The following is an 11,052-nucleotide window of genomic DNA, read 5'->3' on the forward strand; positions in this document are numbered from 1 at the left end:
ATTTTAGGTTCTATCATTTTTCAATCATAATCTTGTGCTGAACCTTTATATCTCAATTTTCTTGCAAAATATTGATTAGAAAAGAAAACACAAAAATCTAAGTGTAAATCACTTCATTCATGTTCTCTTAGAGTCATGTTTAGTCATTATAATTGTCACATTTTGTTCTAAGTTTGTGCTGAATTTTGTTTTTGTTGATTGAATTCTAGGTACATTTGTTCATGTATTCTTGCAATTTTTAGCCTATCATTTGAAATTTGGGTCTAACTCATGCATGCTATTTAGTTCATATTCTAAATCAATTCCTAGAAGTAGTCTTGTTGAACTTTTCTTGTTTTTTAAGTTTCCTATATGATGCCTATGGGAAAATTGAGTTGTGATGCTGAGTTGCGGCTGGATTTATGAATCAAAATAAGTATTAAGCTCTCTTGAATTATGTTATCCAAGACAATTGAGCATAAGCAAACACAAATTGTAACTATCCAAGCCTTAAGCAGCATAAACATTACTCTTGATTTCTAGGTTGAAATTTTGGTTGTTGTTAGTTCTGGAACACTCTCTTCTTAAATCCGTTATGGCTTGAATACTTTGATTTTTGAGCTGAAATTTTAACTAGATAAAATAGACATCTGGACGAAAAAAATGGAAAAAGGCTGAACAAAAAAGAAAAAGAAATGAGCAAGAAAAGGTGATAAAGATTAACGTCAAAATACACATCTAGATCAACAAAGAAAATAAAAAAAATGTGTATGCTTGATTTGCTTGAAAATTGTTCATTATTTTGAGTTGTATTACAAGCCTATTTGACTTCTTGGATTTTTTCATCTTTTAGATGTGTTGCCAAATTGAAAAAACTAGAATGTTGCTTTGAGTCTTGTTTTTAATTTGTTAATTTAATCTAGTGTCATTCTAGGACTTCCTTTATGTTCCACCTTGGCTTGTGGTGTTGTCCTTTTGCTTTATTTTCCTTGAATCTCATTGAATTAATGTCATGTTAAATTTTTTTTGGCTTAGCTTTCATTTCATCTTTTGGTTTCTTTCTTGTCTTCTTCATTTTTTGTGTTTAAGTGCTGCCTACAATAAGGATTGGAAGAGGAAATTGGTGCATTGCTTGAAGGAAGATTTTTGAGTCTTAGAGGTTAACCATCCTAGGAGCACCATTGGATTTGAAGCAACCAATGTCTCACCAAATTTTGAGTGAAACACTTGAGAAAACAAACAAGCATTGAAGACAAATTTGAAGACCTTAATTGCTTTGTTAAATTTGTTGTAATTGAGTGCTGAATTTTTTCTATTGCAATTCCTTGTATTTGGACATTCTTCAAGGGTGTATGGGGAGTCTCCAAGAGACCACCCAAACCTCTATTTGTGTGTAATAGCTTAGATTAAACCGTGTAGACTAAGTGAATAGCCAGTTGGGACCTCCAAATCATCCAAGCCTTCACATAGGAAACCGTCTAGCTTGCTTTAAATTTCCTTTACCTTCCATTGTCAAACCGCCTAGATAGCTTTATTTTTACCAATTAGTTTTTACCTTATCTTTCACACCTTTTTTAGTGTTTATTTTGGCTATTTTCAACCATATTTTCTTTTACTTTTTGTTTTCAAACCCCCAATAAGAAAGAACCACAACTTAGGAACCAACAAGAGTCTTCATTCTTCATCGAGTGTTAATGGTGAGGGTTCTACTCCTAAGGACCCCTTGTATAGGATATTAGATGAGTTGAGATCCCTTAAATTGAGGAAAGGAAAACAAGAGAGAAAAGAAAAAGGAAAAAAAGAGTGGAAGAAATAAGTCAAGATGAAAGAGAGAAAATAAGAGAGGAAGAAAGAAGAAAATTAATGAAAGAATTAAGAAGAGGAAGAAATGCTTCCTATGGTAGTCATGAGTCTTGTAAAAGTTTGAGTGAAGAGTTAAGTGACTACTATAGAGGGAGGCATAGGTCCCATACTAGACCTCACTCCCAAAGAAGAGAAAAGGATAAAAGGTCTCAAGAGGTTAGCATTAGCCTTCCATATTTCCATGGAAAAGATAATGTTGAGGCCTACCTAGATTGGGAAATGAAGGTTGAACAACTCTTTGCTTGTCATCATATTAGTAAAGAGAGAAAAGTTTCATTGGCTACCCTTAGCTTCCAAGGGTATGCCCTTTATTGGTGGACTTCACTTGTTAAGAAAAGAAGGATTCATGAGGATCCTCCAATAGAATATTGGAATGATCTTAAGAGTGTCTTTAGGAAGAGGCACATTCCCTCCTACTATGAAAGGGAGCTTATGGACAAGTTCCAAAGGCTTAGACAACAAATGGAACTACTCCTTTAAAGAGTTGGACTTAGGGAGGAGGAAAAAAACAAGCATAGCTAGGTTCCTTAGTGAGCTTAATATGAAAGTGAGGGACATGGTTGAACTCCTTCCATATAGGGACCTAGATGAGCTAGTCCAACTTTGTATAAGAGTGAAGCAACAACTTAAAAGAAAACATTCTTCAAAATCTTATGGCTTTCACTCTTATCCAAGGAAATACCAAGCCCAAGGAATTTTGGCGGCTACACCTTCAAAACCCAAGGAAGATATGGGTAAGACCATAGAAAAACCCACCCTAAGACTAGTTCCCAAGCTAGGACTAGCAACATTAAATGCTTTAAATGTCTTGGGAAAGGTCACATTTCCTCTCAATGCCCCACAAAGAAATGATTATGAGGCATTAAGACATTTATAGTAGTCAAGAGGAGACCACTTCTTCCCCTTCCTCTAGTGGAAGTGAAGATGAAGCAAGGGGGTGAAGATTCTAGTAACGAAGTCTACCCCCATGAAGAAGGTGACCTCCTAATGGTTAGAAGGCTCCTTAGAGGTCAATCTTGTGATATATCTCAATCCCAAAAAGAGAACATCTTTCATACAAGATACAAAATTCTAGATAATTTTTTTTCTCTCATTGTGGATAGTGGATCTTGTTGCAATTGTTAGAGCACAAGATTAGTTTCCAAGTTGAACTTCACTATCATTCCCCACCTAAAACCTTATAAACTTCAATGGCTCAATGAGCAAGGGGAAATGATAGTTAACCAACAAGTGAAGTTACCTTTCTCCATTGGGACATATAAGGATGAAGTTATTTGTGATATAGTTCCCATGGAGGCAGGGCATATTCTCTTAAGAAGGCCATGGAAATTTGATAAGAAGATCATTTACAATGGCCTAACTAATGAGGTTACCCTCACCCATCTTGGCACTAAATTTGTGTTGCATCCTCAAACACCTTCACAGGTAGCTAAGGATCAACTTACAATGAAGGACAAGAGGGATGAGGGATAGTTAGAGAAACAAAAGAAAAAAAAGGATAGTAAGGCCTTAGCTCCAAAGGTCAAGGAGAAGGAAAAAGAGGGAGAGTGTTCCTCTAAGAAAGTTGTAAAGAAAGAGAGTCATTTTGCAACAAAAGGAGATATTAAGAGAGCTTTTCTTTTCAAGCAATCTTTCTACCTTCTCCTCTCAAGGGAGACTTCCCTTAGCACTACCATAATTCCAACACTTGAGACCATTCCCTCAACGGTCCAAGAACTCTTACATGAATTTGGTGATGTATTTCCAAAAGAGATACCCCATGGGTTACCTACTCTTAGGGGAATAGAACACCAAATAGACTTAGTTCTAGGAGCAAGCCCTCTTAATAGGCCAACTTATAGGACTAATCCTCAAGAGACCAAGGATATTGAATTCCAAGTTAAGGAATTTTTGGAGAAGGGCTGGGTCCAAGAGAGCCTAAGTCCTTGTGTTATGCCTGTGTTGTTGGTGCCCAAAAAGGATGGTAAGTGGAGAATATGTACAAATTGCAGGGCCATCAACAACATAACTATGAAGTATAGGCACCCCATTCCTAGGCTTGATGATATGCTTGATGAGTTGCATTGTGCAAACATATTTTCCAAAATTAATCTTAAAAGTGGTTATCACCAAATAAGGATGAGAGAAGGTGATGAGTGAGAAACCACTTTCAAGACTAAGTTTGGGCTATATGAGTGGCTAGTGATTCCTTTTGGGCTCATTAATGCACCAAGCACCTTTATAAGGCTAATGAATCATGTCCTAAGGGAGTTCATAGATAGGTTTGTAGATCTTTATTTCGATGATATCTTAGTCTATAGTAGGGACCTAGATGATCACTTAGGACATCTAAGGCAAGTTCTTTTGGTTCTTAGGAAACACACACTCTTCGCTAATATAGATAAATGCACCTTTTGTGTCGATAGTGCAGTCTTCTTAGGTTTTGTGGTTAGCAAAAATGGGGTCTATGTGGACCTTGAGAAAATCAAGGCCATCCAAGAGTGGCCAACCTCAAAAAGTGTAAGAGATATTAGGATCTTCCATGGGTTGGCAAATTTTTATAGAAGGTTTGTTCCTAATTTCTCTACACTTGCTTTGCCACTCAATGAGTTTGTGAAGAAGAATGTAGCATTCACATGAGGAATAGACAAGAGCAAGTCTTCGCTTTGCTCAAAGAAAATCTCACCAAGGAACCCGTTCAAATACAAAAAGGGAAAGATCAATGTGGTTATGGATGCTCTTTCTAAGAGACACACATTGCTTTCTTCCCTTGGAGCTCAAATTTTAGGATTTGATAACATAAAGGAATTGTATGTTTATGATGAGTACTTCTCTCCCATTTATGCTCCCTAAGGATCCATTAGAAAATTTTTGGTCAAAGAGAGCTATGAGGGTGAGTTAATGGGGCATTTTGGAATTGATAAGACTCTTGTCTTCCTCAAGGAAAAATTCTTTTGGTCCTATATGAAAAAAAGATGTCCATAGGTATTGCACTAGGTGTGTGGCTTGTTTACAAGTCAAGTCTAGGGTGATGCCTCTGTAGAAGCAAGCTTCATTGCTTCATGATGATGAATCAAGATTGATTCAAGGTGTTTTGATGATAACAAAGATGATGACAAAAAGCCCAAGAGAATGATTTCAAGATTGAGTCAAGAACAATTCAAGAATCAAGAGAAGTTTGATTTCAAGATTCAAGAATAATCAAGATCAAGATTCAAGACTCAAGAATCAAGAATCAAGAGGAGACTCAATCAAGATAAGTATTAAAAAGCTTTTCAAAACATTGAGTAGCACATGAAGTTTTCATAAAATCTTTTACCAAATAGTTTTTACTCTCTGGTAATCGATTACTAGTTTACTATAATCGATTACCAGTGGCAAGTTTTGTTTTCAAAAAGCTTTCAACTAAATTTACAACATTCCAATTAATTTCAAAATGGTGTAATCGATTACAATATATTGGTAATTGATTACCAATATGTTTAAACGTTGAAATTCAAATTCAATTGTGAAGAGTCACATCCTTTCACAAAAATGCTTTGTGTAATCGATTACAATGATTTGGTAATCGATTACCAGTGATAAGTTTTGAATAAAATTCAAAAGAAGTAACTCTTCCAATGGTTTTCAAGTTTTTCTAAAGGTTATAACTCTTCTAATGGTTTTCTTGACCAGACATGAAGAATCTATAAATGCAAGACCTTGACTTGCATTTTAAAATTCATTGATAACAATTATTACAATCCTTTACAATCTTTGAATCTCTTTGAACATCTTCTTCTTCTTCTTCTTCTTCTTCTTCCTTTGCCAAAAGCTTTCTAAAGTTTTCTGGTTTTCTAAACCTTGAAAACAAAAGTGTGCTATTCATCTTTTTCATTCCTTTCTCCCTTTGCCAAAAAGAATTCGCCAAGGACTAACCGCCTGAATTCTTTTTGTGTCTCTCTTCTCCCTTTTCCAAGAGAACAAAGGACTAACCGCCTGAATTCTTTTTTGTGTCTCTCTTCTCCCTTTTCCAAAAGAACAAAGGACTAACTGCCTGAATTCTTTTGTGTCTCCCTTCTCCCTTTGCCAAAAAGAATTTGCCAAGGAATAACCGCCTGAATTCTTTTTGTGTCTCTCTTCTCCCTTTTCCAAAAGAACAAAAGACTAATCGCCTGAATTCTTACTTCTCCCTTGTCAAAGAATTCAAAATGACACAGTCTGAGAATTCTTTTGATTCTTCCCATTCCCTAAAACAAAAGATTTCAAAGGACTAACCGCCTAAGAACTCTTTTGTTTCCCCATTCACAAAGTTTCAAAGGACTAACCGCCTGAGAACTTTGTCTTAACACATTGGAGGGTACATCCTTTATGGTACAAGTAGAGGGTACATCTCTTGTGGATCAGTTCTAGTGGAAGGTACATCCACTAGGTTGTTCAAAGAGAACAAGGGAGGGTACATCCCTTGTGGATCTTTGCTTGTAAAGGAATTTACAAGGTTGAAAAGAAATCTCAAGGACCGCAGGTCGCTTGGGGACTGGATGTAGGCACGGGTTGTTGCCGAACCAGTATAAAACTCTTGTGTTTGTCTTCTTCTTTCCTACACTCTTTAATTTCCGTTGTGCACTTTAATTATCGCTTTTACATTTGGTTAAGTTTCTATTTCTGTTCTTTACTTTCTTAACATTATAGTAAAAGCCTAATTGAATCTAGTAACATTAAGAAGGATAGATTTTTAATTAGTAAAGGTTCATTAATAATTAATTCAACCCCCCCCCCCTTCTTAATTATTTCGAGGCCACTTGATCCAACAGCCTCATGGGCTATACACACCCTTACACATTCCATCTACACCCTGGGTAGATATTAGTATGGACTTTGTCCTTGGGCTTCCTAGGACCCAGAGGGGTGTAGACTCTATCTTTGTGGTGGTGGATAGGTTTAGCAAGATGGCACATTTCATACCATGCCACAAGGTAGATGATGCTAGTCACCTCTCAAGACTCTTCTTTAGAGAAGTTGTGAGGCTTCATGGTTTCCCTAAGACTATTGTGTCTAATAAAGATGCTAAGTTCCTTAACCATTTTTAGAAAAATTTATAGGCTAAGCTAGGAACTAAGCTCCTTTTCTCCACCACTTGTAACCCACAGACTGATGGGCAAACACAGGTAGTGAATAGATCTCTATCCACATTGTTAAGGGTTCTCCAAAAAGGCAATCACAAGTCTTGGGATGAGTGCCTTCCTCATGTGGAGTTTTCCTATAATAGAGGGGTTCATAGAACTAGCTAGCAGTCACCTTTTGAGTTTGTCTATGGGTTCAATCCTCTCACACCTTTGGACCTAATTCCCATTCCACTTGACACTTCTTTTGTACATAAAGAAGGGGTATCTAGGTCGGAGTTTGTGAAGAAATTACATGAGAGAGTTAGGAACCAAACAGAGAACCAAATAGAGGTGTATGCAATTAAAGGCAATAAAGGAAGGAAGGAGTTGGTGCTTGATGAAGGGGATTGGGTTTGGCTCCATCTTAGGAAGGATAGATTTCCTACTAAGAGAAAGTCCAAACTTAGCCGTAAAAGTGATGGCCCTTTTCAGGTCTTGGAAAGGATCAACAACAATGCTTATAGGTTAGACCTCCCAGAGGGGTATGGAGTTAGCAACACCTTTATCATTACTAATTTGGTTCCTTTTGTAACTAAATTCAGATGATAAGGGGTCTGTAGATTTGAGGACAAATCCTCTTCAAGAGGGAGGGGATGATGTAATCCTCCCAAGGAGGGGACCCATCACCAGAGCCATGGCTAGGAGACTCCAGGAAGATTGGGTCAGGGATGCAAGAGAAGACCTTAGGATTCTCATGAGCCTTAGACTAGATTTTGGATCCATGGGCTAAGTATGAGCCCACTTATCTTTGTACATATTAGATTAGGGTTTCATTATTTTTTTTGGGCCTTGTATTTAGGGAGGGTACCCCACAAGTTTAGGGTATGCTAGTAATGTAGGATTTTTCAACCCTTGTATTTTAGGGCACCTAGACTAGTTTTTGTATTAGGGGTAGTTTTATAATTTCTCGTGCATTAAGTGCACTATTTGATGTGTGTGTTGGCAGAGAATTTTAATTGAATTGGGAGAAGCCCAATCCAATTAAATTTTGGACCAGCATAAGGGGGAGGTGAGCATTTTCTTGCTACACCCCATTGCCACATCATATAGTCACACTTTCTGCATGTCCTTTATGCTTTACATGCCTCATGACACCTAAGCACACTTAGTGGAGAATCTTGAGTTTGATCTTGGATTAGTGGTCTTAACCATAGCTGAAATTCACTAATCATAATTAGTGAAATTTTGGCTCCAAATTTGGCTCCACAAATTCAAATTCAAGTGAAATTTGAATATAAATTCAAATTTTCCTCCAATTTTGTGTGACACTTAGGCTATAAATAGAGGATTTGTGTGTGCATTTTGGGAACTTTGATCATTTGAGAAATTTGACTTCAAAGTTCAGACCTTATTCTCCCTCTTTTCTCTCTCAAGATTTCATTCCCCTCTCTCCCTCTCCCTTCATTCATCTTCTCATACCTTCAAGCTCTTATATATGGCTTCCTATGGTGGTGAGCTTGTTCTTGATTCATCTTCACCTTGAAGTGGTGACTCCAATCACCTTTCCTTCTTCTCTATTCCACTGTCATTGATCTTCAAGAAGCAAAAGACTCCATTGATGAAGAAGATCCAAGGCCTATAGACTCTACATGGAGCTACATTAATAGTCTCATTCTCTTACATTGTCATTTCCTCTTTAACCTCCTTAGCAACCTACCTCTCCTTAGCCACTCGCAGCTCAGACTCCTCTAGCCTATACTCTGACTCTTTCAGTCGAGCCTTTAAATGAGTAACCACCTTGGCAAGCTCATCCCTCTCCACCGTAATGCATTCCACCTTGCCAACCAAATCCTTTTCCTCTTCCAGCAAGCCCTTGCAGCATGCAGATAGTTCATCACTGTCCAACCTTGTGCACAACAACTTTGCCAAGACACTGCCAACTTTAGAAGACAATTAGTAGTTCAACCTCACAGATTTAGCGAAGGCAACTGATCAAGGTCGTACCCGAATCAAATAAACATTAAAAATGTAGTATCTAGGAAGTGATCCTAGGTCGTCTCCCAACGAGCAATGACCAACCAAACATTCATAACAAATAGTAGGAAAATAGTAATGAATTGGGGGAGGGGGGTTGTTTGCTTTTGTAAATTAAACAGCGAATAGATGTGAATTAGAAAATATCAGAATTAAAACACGTTGCTTCCCCTTGATTCACAAGCAAGTCTCTTATCCTAGGTTACAAGAGTTTATCCTTTATCAGTTCAACCACTTAATCCAACCCTAAATTAAATTACTAAGCAAAATTTAACATAAGGCATTCATAATGTGATTAAGCAACACATACACCAATTAATCATAAACGATCATTAAGCATGAACGTAAATTAAGCGTAGAGACAATTAATCAAGCACTAAGCATGCATGAATTAATAACAACAAATACAAAATAATTGGTGAAGAGGAAAAACTGATCATAATTTAATAGTAATAATAGAACCTCAAAGAGAGTTGTGATTGATCCTCAAGAGAAAACAACGCTGGAGACTTAGCTTTCCATTAATCAATAGAAAACGAAATTGTAGTAGAAACGAAGAAAACTAGAATTATTCTCCAAAACAAAAAAGAAACTAAAACGAATTGAGAGTAACACTCTAACACTAAAACGAAAAAGAGAGAGAGGAGAGGAGAGAGAGAAGAGAGCCTAAACTAGAACCTTGGTGTTGTTATATAGTTTTCAGCCCCAAAGCTTACAAATCTGTTTTAAATCCAAGCCCATAAATAAAATAAAATCCAGATAAGATAAGATCTAGATGAAAAAATATCTAGATGAGATCAAATCTAAATAATATCTAGATAGGATAAAATTTGGTAGAATAAAATAGTCTGTTCTCTTCAAGTCCAAGCCCAATTTTGGATTCAAGCCCAATTGCTTATAATTCTCTTGAAATTAAATTAAAAACACAATTAATCTAGTAGGCCCAAATGATAAAACTGCATAATTAATTTGACAATTAAGGCTAATCAGTAATTAAAATGGTGATAAAAAGGGTTAAGAAATATGAGAAAATGATGACACATCAAATCCCCTCACACTTAGCCTTTTGCACTCCTGGGCAAAATAAAAAAAACAAAACAAGGGACAAATTCAGAGACATTAAAGAGAAACAAACAGACACAACAAGAATTACATATTTCTCAATGAATCTCAAGGAATGAAAAAAATGGGTAACATCTAACATGAAGAGATCCAAAGAGTCAAGACATTTGTGAAAATCATCTAAGCAACCCAATCATGGCAAAATAGTTAATCAGCTCAAGAATGAAAAGTGATAAAGCCTCACAAGATATACACTCTATTTCTCAAGTGTCTAGGCTACTATTTACCCTCAAAGCACCCATGAAAACCAACACCACATAAACTTGGCAAGATTCTAAAATTGAAAATCAACCCATAAACATAAGCACATGAGGATCAAAAGGTCTTTTAAGGTTGTAATGGGGCCAAGGACAAGGTAGGGAAAAATATGGAATAAGTAGCTAAATCCCAAAGGAATAGAGGAGCAATGGGGAATAAGTGCATATTAAGAAAAAAATAAGAAAACCTAAAGATAAAATTTAAACGCAAAGAGTAGAGCCAAGAGTCTCATCATTCTTTTTCCATTTAAGATCTTATTCACTCAACTTTATTGCTTTTCTTTTTCTTTTTTTCGAATTGATTCAACTAATTTTTTTTTTTGCACTGTAGCATTTGAGAAATAGCATATCATTCAGCATGTCCAACATTTAACCAGTATACAATGTACATCAAGTATGGCACAAAATACACCATGAAGCATAGCCAACGAAATATGTTATCCAACAAAACCCCCCACACTTATTCCCAAAACAATTCCAAAGCTCCAAAATTCCTTAAGGTTAAGGTGAGATCATGGTTTTTCACTTAAGGCTTGTAATGAGCTTCAAAACAAAGAAAGGGAAACATAGGCTCAAAGGGCTATCAAAGGGATTAATTCAAGGTAAGTCCATTTGGCTAGAGGCTTATAAGAACAAAATTACCTAAATCATTTCCAAATATGCATGTGAATTAGGAAGCATCAACAAGAATCAAGCCAAGGCTATTGTGCAAGCAATCAATGGGGCAAAACACA

This window comes from Glycine max, chromosome 14 (assembly GCF_000004515.6).
Source record: "Glycine max cultivar Williams 82 chromosome 14, Glycine_max_v4.0, whole genome shotgun sequence".
NCBI lineage: Eukaryota > Viridiplantae > Streptophyta > Magnoliopsida > Fabales > Fabaceae > Glycine > Glycine max.